The sequence below is a fragment of the Triticum aestivum genome, chromosome 7B (assembly GCF_018294505.1).
Source record: "Triticum aestivum cultivar Chinese Spring chromosome 7B, IWGSC CS RefSeq v2.1, whole genome shotgun sequence".
Lineage (NCBI taxonomy): Eukaryota > Viridiplantae > Streptophyta > Magnoliopsida > Poales > Poaceae > Triticum > Triticum aestivum.
Genome location: NC_057813.1, coordinates 269,461,658 through 269,483,281, shown reverse-complemented (window position 1 = coordinate 269,483,281; position 21,624 = coordinate 269,461,658).

The following is a 21,624-nucleotide window of genomic DNA, read 5'->3' as shown; positions in this document are numbered from 1 at the left end:
TTATGAGTAAGCTTGCGACACCTAAACCTATTTTTGCTATGAATTCTGATATGTCACATGTTATTGATAATGCCATTTCTACTATGCATGATACTTATGATGAAACTACTTCTGTGCTTGATACTACTGTGCCATTAGGTGAATATCTTTGTCAGGACCCCGATCCTATGCCACACCGATCTAGCATGTAACACCTCATATCACTTTGCGGCCTCACGCATGATATTCGCACGGGTGTCACCTTACCAGGCCCGGGACCATTTGCGCCTTTTGGCTCACGTATATGATAGTGTCGCTAGCATCCATATGACAAAGAACACATGGTGACATCACTAGTCATAAACCCAAAGTGGCACTAACTTACAGGGATAGGCATACATGACCCAACAACGAACGTGTCGGTCATCAGCGAGTGAATCCGGGATGTAGCAGCTGGGCTAGCAGGACTCCGGTAGACATAGCGTGACATTTCCCCGAAGGGACACACACAGGTGTAAGTGCATCTAGTGCCACCCCTAGTTGGTTTTGGAGTATACGACAAACCTGGTTGAGGGACTAATGTGTTTGTGAGAATTGCAGGATAACATAGGTAGTAGTCCCTCGTTGATTCGGTTTACCTACCAGAGATGACCCCTAAAAATGTGTGAAGACATTAAAGACAATGGTGGTCTCCGAAGATATTCACATTGAAGGCTATGACATGAGAAGACATTGAGTGAAGACTATGGAGCAAGAAGACTTAGTGGTTTCATTGTTTCCTTTTCTTCTTTGTTGAGTCATAGGAACCACCCCACTGTTAAGTGGGGTCCAAGTGAACAAAGTCAGAGTGACTGAAGTGATGCTCAACCAAATCCTATGTCTTCGAGCGAAGACAATGAGAGCAAATCTTATCCAGAGTCGGATAAGTCAGCTTTACTTGTAGCCCAAGTCAAGCTGCCGCGTGTGTTCGAAATCTGACCCTTGCGACACGTGTCAGTTCCTTAGTGACCCAGGGTCATTTCGGACAAATCAGGTCGGGTTGCCTAGTGGCTATAAATAGCCCACCCCCTACACCATAAATTGGTGGCTGCTCAGAGTTAGATACGGCTTTTGTCATTTGAGAGCAACCCACCTCCGAAGCCTTTGAGAGAGAGAATCCTTGCAAGGACAAAGCCCAAACCACCCAGAGCCCAGAGAGTGTTTGGCATCACTGAAGTCTTTTTGTCCGCGTGATCTGAAGACTTGTTACACTTGAGGACTATGAATCCTCCAGCCGGTTAGGTGTCGCGTTCTGAGCATCCAAGAGTCATTGTGGATTGCCGGTGAACGAAGTCTGTGAAGGTTTGGAAGTCTGCCTTGAAGACTTACCAGAGTGATTGGGCGGGGACTAGGTGTCCTTAGCTCAAGGGGAATAAGGTGAAGACACGGTCTTCTGAGTTAAATCTCAGCCTCCCTAACCAGACGTATAGTTGTCACAACAACTGGAACTGGTCGAACAAACCACTGTCTTCCTGAAGCTACTGGTTCAATCTCTCACTTCTCTTTACTTATAGTTTGTCTTCGTGAAGTCATTGCCTACTTGCATAATCTGTTTGACTACTTGTCCTGATTGGCTTCATACTATCTTCCACCCTGGTCCTTACTACCTAGCTGCTAATAGTCTTCATGCTTTCACTTCATTGAATACTTGACTATGGCTTGTCTAGTGTAGTCAACCTTCCACTGCATACGAATATTGTTGTTTCTCCTGTTTGTCTTTGAAACTCCCATGTTTTAAAGACTTTCATAGAAATCGCCTATTCACCCCCCTTCTAGTCGAGAACTAGCACTTTCAATTGGTATCAGAGCAAGGTACTCCCTTGTTCTGTGTGACTCGGTTTAACCACCTAGATTTTTAGCTATGTTGACTACAGGGATAATCAAGGTCTCCGCTGCGTGTCCCATCTTTGATGGCACTGAATATCCCTACTGGAAGAATAGGCTGCGCATGCATCTTGAAGCCATTGATGTCGATCTATGGTATGTCGTAAAGAATGGCATTCCCAAGACTGGTGCAGGTGTCACCCCCGCTGATGTGAAGAAGTTCATTCAACTGGACTCTACCGCCAAGAACATCATATGTGGTCATCTGACCAAAGGGCAGTATGGCCGTGTGAGCGCTCTGGAAACGTCGAAGCTAGTCTGGGACTAGCTCTCCAAGGTCAATCAAGGCATCTCAACACAGCGGGATCAACGAATCAGTACTCTTCGCAACCTCTTCAACCGCTTCAAAAGGCATGACAACGAGAACGTCCAGCTCACGTTTGATCACCTCACTGATATCACCAATGAGCTCCGTGCACTCTGTGCAACTGACATTACGAAGCATGAAATTGTGAAGACACTGCTGAGATCTCTCGACAGCTCATTTGACACCTTAGCCCTGATGATACAAGAACGCCCTGATTTGAAGACACTCGATCCGTCTGACATACTAGAGAGGCTCAACACACATGAGTACCAGCTATCTGAGAAATGAGATATCTATGGCCCCAACTACGGCCGAACTCGTACCTTGAAGGCAAAGGCTGCGGTTTCCTCATCTGGAGAAGAATCTGACTGCAATTCTGATGATCCTGAAGACATTGGAAAGGAGCTTGCTATGCTTGTGAAGAAGTTCCAGAGATTCACCAGGAAGAAAAAATCAGAAAGTCTTCACGATCCAGCTCAAGGGACGATGAAGCTTCCACCTATGACAACAAGAAAAGAACATGTCACAAGTGCAAGAAACCTGGCCACTACATCTCTGAATGTCCAAGTGGGACAATGAGAAGAATAAAAAGAAGAACAAAGAATATGATTCTGATGACAAGAAGAAGAAGAAATCCTCAAAAGTCTTCTTCCAAATCTTCCTCTAAGTCTTCATCACACAAGAAGAGCTCATCAGACAAGGCACGTGCTTTTGTTGGCAAGGAAATGGATTCAGAGGAGGAGTCTGCTTCTGAGGAGGAAGTGGTGGAGTCTGAGGAGGAGTCTGACTCTGGTATCGCAAGTCTGGCTCTAGCTACAGCCTACGTCGCCAAGTCCATCTTCAACACTGAAGACAATGACTCCGTCACCAACACTAATGACGAGAACGACTCGGCTACCACCTACTGCTTCATGGCACGTGGTGCCGAGGTAAACTCTCGCGATGCTTACTTTCAAACATCAAGTGAAGATGACTCTGATGGTGAATCCAAACCCAGCTAGAAAAAACTTGCTAAAATTGCAACTGAACAACAGAAAGCTATGGAACATATTCAAAAACTGTTAGACAAAAGCGATGACCTGTTGGACACGGAAATGACTAAGACTCGGTCCTTAATTGAAGACATAAAAAATCTTCATGTTAAGTACCAGGAACTTGAAGGTCGTCATGAAATCCTCTCAACATCTCATGAAAAGCTTTCCTATAATTATCTTCAAAGGAAGCAGGAACTTGAGAAATTGAGATTAGATCATGAAGATCTTCAAAAGGAGAATGAGTCACTTCGCGCTCAACAGATCAGTCCCGCTCAGGAAGGATTTGAACCACCATGTTTAAAATGCATTGAGCGTGATAACATTGTTTATGTTGCTGGATGTTCTACTGCTCCTGTTGCAATATCTTCAACTGCTGATGTGGTAACTAACCCCTCTGTTGAGGATACAACTACTATTGCTGATGAGAATGTCAGGTTGAAGACACTGATTGAGACAGGGATGTACAAAAGCCTCAAAGGGCATCATACATTATGTGATGTCCTCAAAAAGCGGATTCTAAACCGAAACCCTAGAAAAGAGGGTATTGGGTTCGAGAGGAAAATGAATGTTGATGGGTCGTACTGGAAGCCTGAGCAGTACCCCAAAACCACATGGGTTGCTGCAAAGGAACCTTCAGTAGATCCATCCACCTTATCTGGTTTCACTTGCGCTAACCCTATTATCATTGGTGAATCCTTTGATGCAAACTATAAACTATTTAAGAATCAGAATGGTGAAGTGTTTGCCAGGTATATTGGTACTAACTGCAGGAATGGACCACCTATGAAGAAGATATGGGTACCTAAAAGTGCTCTTGAGAATCTTCCTGTGAATGTCATCATGACACCACATGTGAAGAAGACAAATCCCATACCAAAGGCTTCATATGGTCCTAAGGCTTCATACAGACCGTGGACTCATACAAGTCACCCGAACGTCAATGTTTTGCAGGGAAATCATACTCAGACCCATGAATATGAGCGTGTTTCATTTAACCGCTATGTTCATAGAACCAAGAACTTTTCTGCTTATTCACATGAGTATTATTCACCCCCTGCAAGGCTATTTACTAGGGCTCAGAAGCCAAAATTCTCAGATGCTGCACTTAGACTCATTTCTTCTAAGCCACCCCTGAAGATGTGGGTGGTTAAGAAAACTAAACTCTCTTTTGCAGGGAAAGGTCTCCAGCCGGAAATCAAAAGCATCCGAAGCTAATGCTGGAGACCTTAAAAATCTTGTTGGGCGCAAGATAAAATGCCCAAATGGTCTTACTATGTATTTCACTTCAGATTTTCTTGATACTCATCCTATCTATCCTAACCAAGACCTGAATTTCCATGTTCCACTTGTTCGTCAAATGTTTCTGCTTCACAACTCTCTTGGTGAAGCCTATCCCCCAAACTGCACTGTAGGCTACGATACCTCGTGCTTCAGAATGGATTATGGACAGTGGATGCACTAATCACATGGCTGGCGATCGAAGTCTTCTGATGGATTCAACGCTGCGTCCATCAGACAAGAGCCACATCACATTTGCTGACACTAGTAAAAGCAAGGTATTGGGTCTAGGTAGAGTTGCAATATCAAGGGATCAGCACATGGATAAAGTGATGCTTGTTGAATCCCTTGGTTTCAACTTAATGTCTGTCTCAGTGCTTTGTGACTAAAACATGATTGTGCTATTTGGAAAATATCTCTGCCTTGTACTAATGGAATATGACAAGTCTCTAGTCTTTGAAGGATATCGAAAAGATGATCTGTATATGGTTGATTTCTCAGCAGGTCCACAGATGGCCGTATGTCTTCTAGCAAAAGCTTCAGAATGTTGGCTCTGGCATCGAAGGCTAGGGCATGCTGGCATGAGGAACTTGCACACTCTCGTGAAGAAGAAGCATGTTGTGGGCATCGAAGGTGTCAAGTTCAAGAAGGATCATTTGTGTGGCGCCTGCGAAGCCGGAAAGATGACAAGAGCCAAGCATCCCTCGAAGACTATCATGACCACGTCTCAACCCTTCGAGCTGCTGCACATGGACTTATTTGGCCCTACTCACTATTCCACTCTCAATGCTACTGCCTGCCTCTATGGCTTTGTCAGTGTTGATGATTACTCTCCATACACTTGGGTGCATATAATCCTCTACAAGACTGAAGTGCAGGATGTCTTCAGACGCTTTGCCAACCGTGCCATGACGAACTACGGTGTCAAGATCAAGCACATCAGAAGCGACAACGGCACTGAGTTCAAGAACACCGGCCTCGACCTCTACCTGGATACCATGGGTATCACTCATGAGTTCTCTGCTCCTTACACACCTCAGCAGAATGGCATCGCCGAGCGCAAGAACAGAACTCTTATTGAGATGGCCCGAACGATGCTTGATGAGTACAAGACTCCACGAAAGTTCTGGCCTGAAGCCATTGACACTGCATGCCACGTCATCAACCGTGTTTATCTTCACAAGCTTCTGAAGAAAACTTCCTATGAGCTCCTAACTGGTAAGAAGCCAAACGTAAGTTACCTCAGAGTATTTGGTGCTAGGTGCTGGATCAAGGATCCTCATCACACTTCAAAATTTGCACCAAAAGCACATAAAGGTTTTATGCTTGGTTACGGAAAGGATTCACACTCCTACAGAGTCTTCAACCTCTTTCACTATAAAGTGGTTGAAACTGTGGATGTGTGGTTCGATGAGACTACAGCTCGCAAAGAGAGCACCTGCCAAATGTGCTAGATGAGTTATCCCCTAGCGAGTCAATCAAGCAAATGGGAACTGGCGAAATCATACCCTCTGAGAATCTGTCTGAAGAGGAACTTGTCATTTCTACACCTGATCAACATGAAGACAATGCTCAGCCTGAAGACAATTCCCCAAATGATGACAATGATCAGCAAGAGCAAAATCTTCGTCCTGCTCATCCTCATGTTGCAAATGAAGTACAGATTGAGAAGATGATTGATAGCCTCAATGCACCTGGTCCACTCACTCGTTCAAGAGCCACACAAAGAGAAACACAACTCACCAATTTCTATGGACACTTTGCATTCGTCTCAATCTCAGAACCCACGAAAGTGACTGAAGCCTTCATGGAACCTGAATGGATTCAAGCCATGCAAGAAGAGCTCCAACAGTTTGAGTTGAACAATGTGTGGGAACTGGTCAAGCGTCCTGATCCTCGGAAGCACAATATCATTGGCACCAAATGGATATATCGCAACAAGCAAGATGAACATGGTCAAGTGGTCAGAAACAAAGCTCGTCTAGTTGCTCAAGGCTACACTCAAGTGGAAGGGATTGACTTTGATGAAACTTTTGCTCCTGTGGCAAGGCTTGAAGCTATTCGCATACTGCTTGCCTATGAAAATCATCACAACATTCTCCTATATCAAATGGATGTGAAGAGTGCTTTTCTCAATGGAAAGATAGAAGAAGAAGTATATGTTGCACAACCTCCTGGCTTTGAAGATCCAAAACATCCTGATATGGTGTACAAGCTCAACAAGGCACTGTATGGCCTCAAACAAGCCCCTCGCGCTTGGTATGATACGCTCAAGGACTTCCTGAAGAGCAAAGGCTTCAAACCTGGTTCACTGGATCCTACTCTCTTCACGAAGACTTATGACGGTGAACTGTTTGTGTGCCAAATATATGTGGATGACATTATCTTCGGCTGCACCAACAAGAAATACAGTGATGAGTTTGGTCATATGATGCAAGAGCAATATCAGATGTCCATGATGGGTGAACTGAAGTTCTTTCTGGGTCTCCAAATCCGTCAGCAACGCAACGACATCTTCATCTCTCAAGAAAAATATCTCAAAGATTGCCTGAAGAAGTTTGGAATGCAAGACTGCAAAGGATACACGACGCCAATGCCAACCAAAAGTCATCTGGGTCCCGACGACAATGGTAAAGAATTCGACCAAAAGGTATACCGCTCCATGATTGGTTCTTTGCTTTATTTATGTGCATCTAGGCCAGATATAATGCTTAGTGTTTGCATGTGTGCCCGATTCCAAGCGGCACCAAAGGAATCGCATCACTTAGCTGTGAAGCGAATACTTCGATATTTGGCTTACACCCCAACACTAGGATTATGGTATCCAAAGGGCTCAGAGTTTGATCTAGTTGGATTCTCAGATGCTGATTATGCTGGTGACAAGGTTGATCGCAAGTCCACATCAGGCACATGTCACTTTCTGGGACGATCACTTGTCTGTTGGTCTTCAAAGAAGCAGAACTGTGTATCTCTCTCCACTGCTGAATCCGAATACATTGCTGCTGGATCTTGCTGTGCTCAGCTTCTCTGGATGAAGCAAACTCTCAAGGACTATGGTATACACCTGAAGAATGTGCCTCTCTACTGCGACAATGAGAGTGCCATCAAGATTGCCAACAATCCAGTTCAGCACTCGAAGACAAAGCATATTGAGATTCGTCATCACTTCCTCAGAGATCATGTTATGAAGGAAGACATTGATATCATCCACGTCAACACTGAAGAGCAATTGGCTGATATCTTCACAAAGCCCTTGGACGAGAAAAGGTTTTGCAAGTTGCGGTGTGAGCTAAATATCTTGGAATCCTCAAATGTCCTGTGAATGGGACACACATCCTAACACTTATGCATTTTGATGACTTAGATGTGCAACACACGAAGTAACGTATATCTTCAATCATTGAAGACATACATTCCAAGTGTGAATACATTAATGTGGAATTTGACTTCGGAGTGCCACGATAATTGTGCGCCATGTTTGCTATACCGCGGGTAAGGCCACCACCAAACTTTTGTTTGAAGTGCTTCTCTTGGCGTTATGTTTGCATAGTCTTCATAACTGAGTTGTCTTTATTGCTAACTTGTATTCAAATTTATCTTCATATGATTGATTTGGCCTTAAACTAGTTGCATACTACTTGTGTTCTGTCCTCTACAGCATTAACTTATGGCTATGGCTTCGTGTTGAATCTTTTGAACTAAGTGAATGTGATCGGACCCTAACCTATCTATGCTTCTACCTCAACTCTATATGTCCAAATCATATGCATTCTATTGAAAACTGTCTATTGTCTTCAATGAGACCTTGTTAGCTGAAGTCAATCTGACAAACATTTACATCTGTGTTTAATGCCTTATCCTATTTGCCTAAAACCCGGAGAATTTGGAACAACCACCCCGACAATCCAGGCGTGCGTGGGAACATGGAACATCTCCCAAGGTGTTGCATGCTTGCCACGTGTCCGTCAGATGTGAACCGCCAGGGGCACCTGCATAATTACGCTGTGCTGTCCCTTTCCTTATAAATGCACATCCCATCGCGGTCAAAAAATTTCTTCCACCTCGCCACCTCCCGAAAACCCTAGTGCCACCGCTAGCACTCTACGACGCCAGCGACGAAGCGCTTAGCTGTCGCGACTTCTCCGACGCCGTCCTCACACCGGCCGCGGGCCTCATCTTCTCCGCCGCCGCCGTAGCTATCTCTTGTCGCCAAGTTAGGGCACGAGAGATTGAACTGCTCGGCCTCAACTTCCCCTCCGTCTAGTAGTTCTTCCTGTGGTAATTAAAACTCTCTTTTTACTGTCTTTTTGATCTGATAGATTCATCCTTCCTTACCAAAAGTAGTTTCTCCATCTCCAAAGTTGAATCTGTCTCTCTCTGCATCTCATAATGTGCCTAGTATGTTCACTTATGCTTCATTACAAGTTAGATTCCTCACTTGTACTTATTCCTGGATTTGTACAACTCTGTAACCAACTCACATCAAATAAGCGAATATCTTCGCGCTATGAGGTCAATGTATTCAAAATGATTTATCTTCAAAATCATCTGAGAATGCATATGACCTCTTCCCCTTCCCTCGCATCTCTAATGCTGTCACAGGTACATGTCCATGGGAGAATCCCTTGGTTCTCATAGTCTGCATTCATTTGCAGAATTCTTGCAGAGTCACATCAATTCACCTGAAGCAAGTTCTTGTCTGACTAGCCGCAAGAAGCCTTTGCAAGTTCTGAAGCCTTTCAGGTTAAGGTTCATGGCTACTGAGAAACCAGCAAGAAAGGGTGGCAGAAAGCATCGTGGGAACACTTCCAAGAATTTACCTCCAGATTTGCACGAGCTATACAAAACGAACCCTGAGGAAACCTATACTGGTCGCAAGAATCGCATCCAATGGATCCGAAGATACTGGTCTGAAGAATGGTTCAAGTACCGATTTGTCACTCAAGAATATGCTGAGAAGAATGCCATCAAGCGACCCTGGGGAGATATTCTGTATAAAAATCTTCAACCCAGAACCCAAGCTGAAGCCATTGAGCAAGGCTTCTATCCTTGCATGGTTCGCAGACCAGAGCCAGAAAATGTTGATCCTTCTTCTTTGCTGTGGTGTCGCGAAGACCATCTCTTCAAGCGCAATTACCAGTTCGCCAAAGACTCAGCTGTGCAGAACAAAAAGGATTTCGGACTTGACTTCAACCCGGTCCGTCCTCTCCACGGGATGATGGCACCCGCAAAGCCAATCAGAACAGGATCGGCCCCTTCTACAACCTTGATGGCCTCATCACCCACATAACTGTCCAAGGTGCCAAGGTGGATCATTCTGATGATGATGCTGATACAGATGAAGCTCCAGCTCCTACTCCTGAGCCAAAGAAGCAGAAGAAAGCTAAGGCTTCCAAACCCACTACTGCACAAAAGGCTTCTCGAGTGAAGCCATTGGCAACTGCCCCTCCTGCTCCAAGCAACGCCTCTGAAGATCTCTCTCGTGTCTCCAAGAAGCGTGAGAAGCCACAGAAGAAACCTATTCAGAGACACAGTCAAGAACTGACACCAGCTGTCATTCTGAGGAACGAATCTGAAGCCATTGATTTGTCTTTAGATGAAGAATTTGGTCAGGATGATCTTGAGCAGCTGATCAAGAGCAAGCAAGAGGCAAAGATCTTCAATGATCCGCCCCTCTTTGATGTGAATATCTTGCACAATTTCATTGATGAATGGTTCGACAATCAAGATCTCAGCTTTGATGATCTTCAACTTCCCATTGGCATCAGTGTCGCCTTCCAAGGCGCAATTGCTCCTGAGCTGGCTCTGGCCCAGCGAATTGTTGAACTGAAACACAAGATTGATTTTGAGAAGGAACAGTTCAAGAAGCATGTGGCCAAGCTGAGTGTGGCTGATGTCGAGAAATTCAAGGTGATGCTTAATGACCTCAAGGAGGCGCTTCGCAAGAAATGTGAGGAAGCCAAAGGCTCAAGAGAGCGCATGAAAACTCTTGCCGCCAAGTGTGTTCTGGCTTACAACAAAGATGAAAAGCACAAGGCACTTGGGCGTCCTGGTATTGACCCCAAGATGGCTGCCAAGCAAAAGAAGAAGTCTGTTGTGGCCCCAACTGATGCTACATGGCGGGAAGAACCTCACATTGTCTTCCCTGCCAGCATGACAGACTCGAAGCCTAAGGTCTCCACAGTGGCTTCAGATCAGCAGAAGACCAAGGCAGCTGAAGCCGAAGCCAGAAAGCGCAAAATCAAGTGCACTACTGATGATGCACCACCCCCAAAGAAGAGAAAGACCGGGAAGAAAGATCGGGCTGCTCCCAGAGAGCCCCTAGTTATTGAACCCATTGCTTATGCTCCCCCTCCGTCCGACAATCAAGAGCGTTAGTTGATTGTACCTGAGCCTGCTTCCATAGAGGCCCCTGAAGAACAAGAAGTTCCAGTCGTCGATCCCATCATGACTGAAGACATTGGTTGCCAAGACAATGTAGAAGATGATGAAGTCCTTCCTGAGATTCAGAACCCCACAGTATCATCGCCTGTTCACACAAACATCAAACTCATCAGTATTGGTCGTCCTTTGACGCTAATCATGCAGGATGCTTCATGGGCTGATCGCCCTCAACCAGCTACCCCCGTTCAAGACTCCCCAAGTACACCTCATCCTAGACCAACAAAAGGTACTAGTCCAATTGTCAATGACGACAATTACATGGAGACCACACCATCACCAAAAGCGTCGCCCGTGTTTCAACGGCTTTGCAAAGGCCTGAGGCCTTCGGTCTCCATGACGACTATCACGGAAGAGGATTTACACCAATCCAGCTCAGTGGCACGTCAAGTGTTTCCTGAAGACAATCCTTCTGTGACGATTCCTGTGCCCGAAGCTAATGCTTCTGAAGAGATTCCGGCTGCAGCAGCCGATGAAAGACAAGAAGAACATGTTTCCACACCCCCCACAAATCAAGAAGTTGTTTTCGAGGAGAACGTATATGTGCCAGACCCTCCAGCTACACAAGTGGAGGTTGAGAATACTGAGGCGTCCACCAACAACGCCACTGAAGCTAATGACGTTGTCATGGCTGAAGCCAATGTGGCGCCTCATGCTAACACTGTGGATGAAGCCAATGTTGCACCAGCAACCAATGTGCAGCCCGACGCCTCTGCTGATGCCTCTGCTCCTGTACCGCCACCAAGGCCACACACTATTGAGCATGCATTTTATCAAGGTGAACTTGTTCCAGTAAGATGGCCAATTCTGGTTCCTCCGCCTGCTCCTGGACCACAATTTGACTACCATGTGGAGCATAGGCCTCAGGTTCAGAAGCCAAAACCAAGGCTGCCAAGGCTCCCAGGTACTGCAACAACACCAGGCTCCTTCAATATCAACGGCTTCATTGCACACAACACCTTCTTCGATTCTAGATAGAACCCATATTCCAAGCCACGAATATCATCAGGTCGGTTCTGGAGCTACCAGTAGCGCAGCTATTAGTCATGTATTATATACAATCAGGAGCGCATATTTCCTCATATGCGTCTGGACACTGAAGCCATTGCTGGTCTGCCCTGCCTTGAAGAAGCCCTAGACTGCTTTCGTGATGCTGGTCTTCTAGAGTTTGTCACTGACAAGGAACATTGGAATGAAGAGCTTCTACTGCAATTCTATGCAACCCTCCACATTCGCGGCTACAACAGAGATACAACGACATGGGTCCTTGAGTGGATGACGGGCAACGTTCATCATGAAGCCAAAGACTTTGATCTCATTGAGCTTACCGGCCTCTCCACTCTAGGAGAACTGTATGAACCAGGTTGTCAGCTTCACCGTGATGCGTTGGAGAGCATTTTTCAGAAGCCAGAGCCCAACATGAGCCAGATGCTTAGTATGATGAAGCCACTGCCCCAGGATGCTGAGTATCCCAAGGAATTTCTTATTGAAGACCTAGAGTATCTGCCCCGCACTATCTATCACATTATTAGGCAAACTCTATGGCCCATCAAAGGGCATTCCTCCTCAGCGAAGCTTGAAGGTGCAATGAAGACATTAGTCTTCTACATTCTGAATGGCAAAAGCTTCAATGCTCAGGACTTCTTCATAAGACAGTTTGCTGCATCTGGGTCTGACATTTTTGGTCTGAAATTCTATGCTCATTGGATTATGCGTCTGATCAAGCTCCACTCTGCGATTGACTATCAGCCCTCTGCTCGTAATCATCTCATATTTTTACCAGAGGTTGATATGTCCATTGAAGCCATTTCTGGCATCAGAAGCAAGACAAGCATCATTTCTGGCTCAAGCGTCAAATGCAAAGCCTCTTGGTGGATGTTAATTGCATTCGCAATCTTGCTACAAAGAATGCCTTTGTCACTCATGAAACATGTCGGAGGTCCTGGAAGAGTCTGACATTGCTAAGTGCTGAAGCTGATCTTCAAGACGATGGCTTCACTAAGAGATTCAAGTTCGACTCCACTCCTCCAAGGAATGCTGTTCTACATCGAACCCCATCTCTTGAAGACTCAGAGTACTCTTCATCCGCAGCCACTGTTCACGCCAGACTTATTGATGAAGCCGATGATGCTACCTCACCGGCCCCAACCACAACGCGTGTCGACACTGCCCCAAGTTCTTCTGCACCACCAAACCTCAACAACCACCCTGCTGCTTCACCTACTCCTCTTGGGAACGAGTAGCGACTATGTCTTCAAACCTTTTTGGTCCTTACTGACAAAATGGGGAGAAGCATATGTTGATAGTCTTCAAGCGGGTCCATATGGGTGGTTGCTATATTTTTGCCTAGTGTTTACAACTCTCGTTTTTGATACATTTGGTTCTTTGAGTTGTAACACTTAAACTCGATGGTCGTCTGCTACTTTTTCTGCTATTTTGTGTGATGCGACGATAAATTCCGCATATGCGATGATAATTCCCGCATGAACTCATTCCGCAGACGTCCATTTTTCATCATGCATGTCATTTTTGATGTATATCCGTTCATGCATGATGAATTGTCTTCATATGGTGAAGAGGATCTCCACAAGTACAACCTGCCATGTGCATTTGCATTCCAACGCAAAACATTAATATGCACATCTTCAGGGGGGGGCCTTTTACCACTTATGAAGACAATGCCTCAATCCTTTACAATTTCACATTATTTTATCCCCGTTGAAAACTTCAACCAGTTTTTCATCAATTACCAAAAAGGGGGAGATTGTAAGTGCATCTAGTGCCACCCCTAGTTGGTTTTGGAGTATTAACGACAAACCTGGTTGAGGGACTAATGTGTTTGTGAGAATTGCAGGATAACACAAGTAGTAGTCCCTCATTGATTCGGTTTACCTACCGGAGATGACCCCTAAAAATGTGTGAAGACATTAAAGACAATGGTGGTCTATGAACATATTCACATTGAAGACTATGACATCAGAAGACATTGAGTGAAGACTATGGAGCATGAAGACTTAGTGGTTTCGTTGTTTCCTTTTCTTCTTTATTGAGTCATAGGAACCACCGCACTGTTAAGTGGGGTCTAACTGAACAAAGTCAGAGTGACTGAAGTGATGCTCAACCAAATCCTATGTCTTCGAGCGAACACAATGAGAGCAAATCTTATCCAGAGTCGGATAAGTCAGCTTTACTTGTAGCCCAAGTCAAGCTGTCGCGTGTGTTTGAAATCTGACCGTTGCGACACGTGTCAGTTCCTTAGTGACCCAGGGTCATTTTGGACAAATTAGGTCGGGTTGTCTAGTGGCTATAAATAGCCCACCCACTACACCATAAATTAGTGGCTGCTCAGAGTTAGATACGACTTTTGTCGTTTGAGAGCAACCCACCTCCGAAGCCTTTGAGGGAGAGAATCCTTGCGAGGACAAAGCCCAAACCACCCAGAGCCCAGGGAGTGTTTGGCATCACTGAAGTCTTTCTGTTTGCATGATCTGAAGACTTGTTACACTTGAGGACTGTGAATCCTCCAGCCGGTTAGGCGTCGCGTTCTGAGCATCCAAGAGTCATTGTGGATTGCTGGTGAACGAAGTCTGTGAAGGTTTGGAAGTCTACCTTGAAGACTTACCAGAGTGATTGGGCGGGGACTAGGTGTCCTTAGCTCAAGGGGAATAAGGTGAAACGCGGTCTTCTGAGTTAAATCTCATCCTACCTAACTAGACGTACAGTTGTCACAGCAACTGGAACAGGTCGAACAAACCACTGTCTTCCTGAAGCTACTGGTTCTATCTCTCACTTCTCTTTACTTATAGTTTGTCTTCGTGAAGTCATTGCCTGTTTGCATAATCTTTTTGACTTCACTGTTTGACTACTTGTCCTGATTGGCTTCATACTATCTTCCACCCTGATCCTTACTACCTAGTTGCTAATAGTCTTCATGCTTTCACTTCATTGAATACTTGACTATGGCTTGTCTAGTGTAGTCAACCTTCCGCTGCATACAAATAGTGTTGTTTCTCCTGTTTGTCTTCGAAACTCCCATGTTTTGAAGACTTTCATAAAAATCGCCTATTCACCCCCCCTCTAGTCAATAACTAGCACTTTCAACAGGAACGAAGAAGGACACATGTCAGCCAGCCTAAGTGTTCCGGAGCAGTAGCAAGCTACCAGGGCTCGGTGGATGAAGTAGGAGACATTTCCCGGTAAGAGAGGCTACCAAGGATAAACAACTAGGTTGTCAGATCCCACACATACCAAGCATTTCAAATCATACACACAATATGCTCGATATGTGCAAATACAACATGGCATCACAACATAACTCTATGACTCAAAGTATTTATTCAATAGGCTCCGAGGAGCGAGATATTACGAACATGGGTCTCATGACCCAACATTCAGAGCATACAAGTCAAAGCACAAGCGGGAGCTTAACAAGTCTGAGAACAAACATCTACAAATGAAAAAGGCTGGGAAGCTTGACCATGAACCAGATCCTACTGAGGGCACAAGATCGTAGCTGAGGTAAAAATCTAAACATCGAAGTCCATGCAGAACTACTAGCGAGACTGAAGTCTCTCTACAAAACATAAATTAAGAAAACGTGAGTACAAATGTACCCAGCAAGACTTACGTCAGATCTAACTACATATGCATCATTAACAACAAAGGGGATGGTGGGGTTTAACTGCAGCAAGCCAGCTTTGACTCGGTGGCAATCCTGAACTACGACTTCTTACGTCAGATCTAACTACATATGCATCATTAACAACAAAGGGGATGGTGGGGTTTAACTGCAGCAAGCCAGCTTTGACTCGGTGGCAATCCTGAACTATGACTGCAAGTACTCTTTTGAGGTGGCGCACACGAGTCCACATATTCACCATATCAATACACCACTATGGATCCGCTCCCGTCTCCCTACGAGAACGCCAACCATAGCACTCACGCTTGTCTTGTGTATTTTAGAGTATCCACTTTCACTTGTCTATGAACTGTACAGGCAACCCAGAGGTCCTTTACCGCGGACGCGGCTATTCGAATAGATCATTTATAACCCTGCAGGGGTGTACTTCTTCATACATGTTTCCACCACTTAGCGTCTGCACACGACATGTGCTCGACAGACTTCAAGGGAAGCCGACGTGGGTGCCACTACCTACCTAAACACTCAAGTCTCTAGTCCAGGTTTATCGCCTATTCAGGTTCCATCCGCAGGGAGTCCGGCCGAAGTTTCCACATACGGCCCCGAACGATGTGTGCAAGGTTCTCGAGACACCAAACGGGCGCCCGGTACACCATGCCATGTGCCTACCGCATCACAGCCCACCCCTCGGGTCGGCGCTGCCCACGGCCTCCAGCATACTACAAACACCAGAAACTACTTGCAACTCCTGGACAGAGGACAAAGGTGATTAAGAAGTCGAGCGGGGTCATATTTCAGGGCCCAATGCATGGTAGTAGTTGTTTCATGGATCACAAACACAAAACTCAGTTCTTGAGGACGGCTTCAATGAGACAACCCACCATGTACTCCTACATGGCCTCTCACCGCTACCTTTACCAAATCGTGTCCACACACTTAGCACACACAGTAGGACATGTTCATCACCATTCCAATTCATCCCCGATGAATCAGACCTGACTCAACTCTAAGCAGTAGCAGGCATGACAAACAAGCATGAATGAGTAGGCGCATCAGGGCTCAAACAACTCCTACTCATGCTAGTGGGTTTCATCTATTTACTGTGGCAATGACACGTCATGTAGAGGAAACGGGTTCAGCTACCGCAGCAAGTAACACATGAGTCATTGTTGTCCTAATGCAATAAAGAGAGCAGGAACGAGAGAGTGGGATTGTACCGGAATGAACAAGGGGGTTTTGCTTGCCTGGCACTTCTGATGATAGTATAGTTCTTCATCGATGTCATCGATCTCATCGCCGGAACACGTCTATCAAGAGGGAACAACCACCGGCAACAGAGAAGGAACACAATCAATGCAATGCACAATATGATGCATGATCATGACATGTCAAAATGGGTGTGTTGGGCTAATGCAACTACAACCAGATGGGTTTGAGCTATTTTGAACCAAAGATTCAAAGTTCAAGCTCACTTGTGATCTTAAATAGTGCTTTATCATATTTTGCACTAAACAGCAAGTTAGCTTGTTTAAATATGCATGAAACCAGTACATATTGATAGATTGGATTTTTCTGATCAATTTTCATATATCAATTATTTCATTTGGAGTTAGAGATTAATTCCTATGATTTTTAAAAGTCAGCACTATTTCCTGGAATTTCCTGAATTGTTTTAATCCTGAAAATGGTTAACTGCGTCAGCATGATGACGGTGTGACGTCAACAGGTCAAAGGCGCCAGCCCAGGTCAAACCTGATGGCTAGGACCCACATGTCAGTCTCTAACTAATTAACCTGAGTTAATTAGCTCTAAACTAATACTAAACTAGACTAGTTAAGGCCCTGGTCCCACATGTCAGTATTACCAGGGCTAATTAAGTTTAGTTAGCACTTAACCTAAAGTAGCAGGGGCCTGGGCCCACCTGTTAGCGACCCTAGGGTAGTCAAATAGGGTCAAACCCCGGGTCAGTGGGGTCAAATTCGTCCGCGTTGAGTCGCCGGCGAGGCCGAGATGGCGGAGGGCGTCGGGATTCCTCCTCTGGCGACCAAATGGCCGGCGGAGGGCATCCACGCGTAGCCCAGGATCTCACGCATCCAAAGCAACGGGCGACAGCAGGTGGGGTGGCCGGAATCCTCGTCTGTGTCGGTCGTGGCGGCTGCTGGAGCTCGGTTGAGCTCGAGGTCGAGGCTACAACGGCCATGGCAATGTGGGGTTGGCACCTACGGCTTCTACGCGGTGCGGTGAGGACGTGGGTGTGGTCGGTTGGGCGCTATGGTGACTGTGGCCACGGTGGCGAGGGGCTCAGGCGGCGGTTTGTTTCGGTCATCGGCGAAGCGGCGGCTATGGCGAGGAAAAGAGCACAGGAGAGAGGGGGGAAGAGGTAGGGGCTCACGGCGTTTCGAATGAAGGAGATGGCGAGCTCGGGGGCGGCCTCACGGCGACGTACGGGCTACGGTGATCTCGGTCAACCCGAGGTTGAAGAATACGGCGGTGAGGGCGTTCGGGGGCGTCCAGTGACTTGTGGCTCAGCGGAGGGCTTCAGCGCGAGGATACGAAGCTCGGGGGCACAAAGGCGAGGCAAGGCAGTGGCTCTGGGCGCGGTGGTAGTGAACAGTGGTGACGACAGTGCTTGGTTGCACTCTGTTCTTGCGGGAGGGAGGGCCAGAGGGGAAAGTGAGAGAGGAGGGAGGTAGAGGAAAACGAGGGCATCTCCGTGGCGCGGTTGGAAGTGCCGAGACGCCGCGAGGTAGCAAGCAGGAGCTGGCGCGGCTTGGCTGTACGCTAGGCACGCAGCTGCTTCTCCTCCTGGCAGGAGGAAGAAGACAATGTTGCCCTTGGTGGGCTGGGCCGCCAAGTGGACTAGCCAGGTGGGCTGCCCAGGTGAGCCAAGTAAGTTTCTCTCTCTCTCCTTTATTTCTGTTTTCTAATTGTTTTCCTCTGTTTGAATTAGTAAAAATACTAATCCATTTACAAAACTCCTTAAAATATTTATTGGCACATTTAGATTTATTTTCAACAGCCCTCAAATTCTTTCAAGAGTATTTGGACATTTAAAATATTTTATAGAATTTAAATGTCCAAATTCAAATACTTATGGTTTAATTCAAAGATCCAAAGTGTCCTAGAGAAGTGTGCACCATTTTTGGCAGAGATTCTAGACCAATTCAAAAATGATGAACATTTATGAAGGGCATTTTGGGTTCATTGAAAATGATTTTATGTTGAACCTAATTGATTTGATCTGGTGCTAGGGTTTGATCAATCCCCATTTCAAATTCAAAAGAATTTAAACATGATGCAACACATGACTAGCTAGCTCAGAGCATACCAGAACTAGGGATGTGACAACTCACCCCCACTAAACAAGAATCTCGTCCCGAGATTCAAGGCATGAGGTAAAGGGAAAGGGGGTCAGAAAACTATCAGAAACTTCTTGATCCAACTGCCTTTCCCGAAGATGTTGATCCATTGCATCATGTTGGTCTTGACATCCTTGCTTTTGAGATCTTCATCCAACTATGACGACAGAAAGAAACTCTATAGAAATCGATCTTCTCAAAGATCGATCAACTCACGATCAACTCACGGAATGAGATGTAGAAGCATCTCTAGAGCTGATGGGCCAAACATGTATCAGGAGGGACGAAAGAAACAATTTGACGAGGGTTTCAAAGTAGCGAGGAAACAATGACCATGATCCCATAACGGGGCACCTTGGGGGAGGTGACTCGTAGAGTTATTCCCTTAAATGGCGAAAAGAATTACTTTTGATATCTAGATCATTAAAACTCTTTATACCAGCCTAAGGCAATCACAATCGATTGTTTGGCAGTGTTCAAAGGAATGGCATATCCGGATTCGAATGGATGATGTGGACTACCTTGTTGAAGACAACGTGACGGATGATTTTTCTTATCATCGGAAATGGATGGGACCCATGGTAGGACCACTTCTGAAGATGATCCTAAACAACAATTGCTGAGAAGGGGAGTCCAAGGAAGATTGGCACAAGGCAGTGCAAGCTGGGAACAAAATGCAAATGTCGGGAATGTTCCAACCATCATATCTGCTTGAGATTCAGATCTGGTTGGTGTCAGGATATTCTAGACTCATCAAGTCTAGAAAGAAAAATGAAAGTTTGCAACACAAATCGATGAGACGACATTGCGAGATTCTCGGGGAGTGAACTATGATAGCAAGCTCCAAGACATGAGCTGGTTCTGCTACAAACATGTGAACATGTTGTCCCAGACGAACATGATCACAAGGTAGTCTTACAACAAAACACCAACGAGTTCAGGAGGGAAACCATCAACGAGGATAACGAAGTCCTAGCATAAATCATGATTCTTAAGAAGGAGCTTCTTCTCCTTGACCAAATCAATCAGTGGCTTGGTGTGCTACGGAATACATATGGAGTGGAGGTAATTAATCTACAAAACCATAGTATACCTTGCACATGCATGAATGACTTGGGATGATTCCAAAGGAAACAAAACAATCTTTCTCGGATCCACGGCGACAACTTACACCAAGTGCACGTGAATTAGAGGAAGTCACTTCTTTCGTCCGAACATATACCTCATGAACGAAACATGAAGATAATGCTTGCAAAAGTTTCCAACACTAGCTTGATGTTCAACATGAATCATGGAGGAGAAAAGATGCTGCTGATGGGCTCAATAGCAACTCATCGAAATTTCCATATCACTGGACTTCCACCATCATGTGAACACGGTGATAGCATTGGTCAGACCAAAAGATGTAATGGTGTATGCTCGAGGGATCAACCATGAGTAAGACAACAGTACGAACATCGTTGGTTATAATTTGATTTGACGATAGCCCATACTCAAGTCAAAGTTTTGACAAGGCAATAGATCCAACAACTGATCATGAGGACCAATCGATAGAGATATCCTCTTTCTTCAACACACACACACAAAAGATATACCTTTGGAATGAACTAAGTTAGATAAGGCTTTATCTTCCAACTCCCCAAGTTGTTGTTTAGCTCAACCGACTAGTTCAGGTATCCAACACGGAATCTTGGAGAATGGGTGGTTGATAAGAAAACCAACTTGATCACGAGCTCAACATAACGGTCAGGTGACAACCTGGTAACACTTCTGAGAAGATATTCTGAAAATCGCAAACCACCGATATGTTACTAAGCTCGAGAACAATCTTGCTTTTCAAGGCAACACAACATGATGAATAAGCAAGGGATTGAATAATCCTAACTTATTGATCGAAGAGTGCACCAGGAATAAGGACTAGGTAGCACAATATATCTTAGAATGATGATTCAATAACCAACACACTAAGAATGAGAATATTGTCCATTAACTACCAAGCAACGAAGTTGCTAGGAGTATTGATTTCACACATCACGATTCACTTGTCAGCATTCCGGTTACAACAACACGGAACCGAGGAATGAACAATGATGGCAAGAAGTATCACTAAATCAAGAATTCATAAGAGGTGGTGCAATTCTCATGACATTATTGATATAAAATTGGTAATACTCCAAGGTAGAACAGAATCAAAATCTGGATTAGCATTTGATTTGCGGATTACAACTGCTTTGACCCAATCCTAGATATGGATGAGGTACTGGAGTTTGTTTCTCCAAGTCATTCCAAAATAGAATGGCATGACGGACCACAAGGATATTAGACTTTGATGAACGAATGCAATGATATACGCTCGACTATGAATTGATAGACGAAGGTCAGAAACAACTAAGGAGGGACAACTCAAAGGAACATATAACTTTCTGAGTTGTGGATGCATAGATTAGTATGTCGAGCAAAGCTCAACATTTCTTCCAGATAACCCATGCAGAAAGGTAGAACTGGCAGATTCACAATGTAGAATGGAGAACTCATCAAGAGCACTCTGGTTGTGATCTTCTGGTTCGAAAGAACTTCTGCCATAATCAGTTCATGGTATTTGGAAGAAGGACATACCATGGACCTCGAGGACTATTGCAAAGGTTACTAATATCCTAAAGGTAC